Raw genomic sequence first — 2,161 nt, 5'->3', positions numbered from 1 at the left:
AATTCCCCTTCTTGACTAATCAATTTTGGCTCAAAACAGTTGGCAGATTCTTCCTTTTCTATACCTCCTAATCAGCTCTCTCTGAAACCCCCTCCAAAAACTGAGTCTTTAAAAAGATTTGAAGAAGGGTGGCTCATGCCCAGAAAAAAGACCAAGATTTCTCTAACTTTGGCAATTGACTTTACTTATTTTTTTACACTAGCTTGTAGAAAGAAAGCCTGAATGATTCATACCATCTGAGGATTTAAATGGGTTTCTCCTATTACTCAAAAAGATGTAGCTTTCTTTTGAAAATGAAAAAAAAATGTTTCTTTTGCAAAACTTTTTGTTGAGCAAAAAGATTGTGTATATGCACATAGCGAGTTTCAGATCACTGTTTAGTCAGAGCTCCAGTTAACTGGCTGATTCACCACTACCACCAATGCCTGGATCATTTTTCCCACTTAATGTTGGGGACAACTGGTTGAACGTAAACCAATGTTCATTCATCTAGGTATGTTGCCTAATAACCGATTCATTCTTAAGTTTTTTCATGAGGAAGCGCGCACACACACACAGACCAGAGGAGGAGGGTAATAGTAGTGAAATGGGAGCTGTTACATGATGGAAATAAGCACTTGAAGGGGGGATTCTTTATTACCCTGCAAATGCAGCTTACCCCTCAAATTCCTGTACAGAAAGATTCTCAACAGCAGACAGTTTGAATGTTTGAATATGAAAGTCAGGGTATTTCTTTTTACAATATAAGTAAGGCCCCTGCAGCCCTAAGACCTGCTGCTTTCTAAAGAACATGCCTGACAAATGTATTGTGGTCTTGTTCTGGTCAAGGAAATTCACTTTTAGCACCAGTTTCTCATGCCATGCTTCTACCATCACCCAGCACACACCCTATTTTAAGGGCACGGCCATTATCAACGGGGAGTTCAAAGACCTAAGCCTTGGTGACTTTAAGGGGAAACTTGGTGCTTTTCTTTTTATCCTCTGGACTACACCTTTGTGTCCTACAGAAATTGGTACTTTTAGTGACAAAGCCAACAAATTTCACGATGTGAACTGTGAAGTTGTTGTGGTTTCAGTGGATTCCCACTTCATCCATCTTGACTGGATCATCACATCAAAGAAGAATGGTGGTTTGGGCCACATGAACATCACACTCTTGCCAGATTTAACTGAACAAATTTCCTGAGACTACGACATGCTGTTAGAAGGCCAGGTGTTGCTCTAAGAGGTCTCATCATCATTGACCCCAGTGGAGTCATCAAGCATTTAAGTGTCAATTTTCGCCCCGTGGGCCAAAGTGTGGAAGAGATCTTCCCCTTGGTGAAGGCGTTCCAGTTTGTGAAAATCCATGGAGAAGTCTGCCGAGCAAACTGGACCCCAGATTCTCCTACAATCAAACCACGTCCAACTGCTTCCAAAGAATACTTTGAGAAGGTAAATTGGTAAATCATCCCATGGGTACCCACAGCTTCTCACATCAGGAAAACGCCACAGTTGGAACTCACTTTTAGCATTTCAAAGATGATTATTTATAGAAGACAAAACACCAGTTATGCTTGTATTCATAAATAATACTCTAAATGTTTCCTTTTTTTGTAATATTGGCTAGGGCTTTTAAATGTACTCACCGCATAAAGTGTCCTTTATTGGTAACCTCCTGATGGCTGGCTAGTTTATAGAATGCTAGTTCACATATTCCTTGGATTGTGTCTTCAATGGGAAGAGGAAACATTCTTCTTTCTTGGCCTTACTCGAACCTTTGTGTACACCAGAGCACTACAGCAAAGTACCAAGGCTTCGATCAAGGGTCCCGAACGTTTCTTCTTGAATTCGTTTGTACGAAACTGAATTTTCTTTTAAAGTAACAAAGATCATAATCCTACATAGTTTTAAGGTGTAACGTCAGTGGTCTTATTTAACTCTTGCAATAAATGTATATATATTTGAAACAAATGCGAATCATGTTTTTAAAAAAACATGGTGGCAAAGTCACTTAAGTGAACACACATGTTTCTTATCCTGAGATTAATATAGTTATTTTACTTATTTGTTAGCTGACATAGGGTCTACATACCATTCTAGATATTGATTGGTTGTAGTTATAAAGGATATTTATTGAATCCAGGAATTGCGTTTTGAAATCATTGTAACTATTTTCTTT

At 38.7% G+C, this 2,161-nt stretch overlaps 1 pseudogene; it reads left to right on the top strand.

Annotated features, from left to right (window-relative positions):
• Nucleotides 1-704: 704 nt before the first annotated feature.
• On the top strand, nucleotides 705-1,495 carry LOC100475404 (annotated as a pseudogene).
• Nucleotides 1,496-2,161: the final 666 nt, after the last annotated feature.

Source organism: Ailuropoda melanoleuca, chromosome 3 (assembly GCF_002007445.2).
Source record: "Ailuropoda melanoleuca isolate Jingjing chromosome 3, ASM200744v2, whole genome shotgun sequence".
NCBI classification, from domain to species: Eukaryota; Metazoa; Chordata; class Mammalia; order Carnivora; family Ursidae; genus Ailuropoda; species Ailuropoda melanoleuca.
This window is presented reverse-complemented; position numbering and strand designations above follow the sequence as displayed.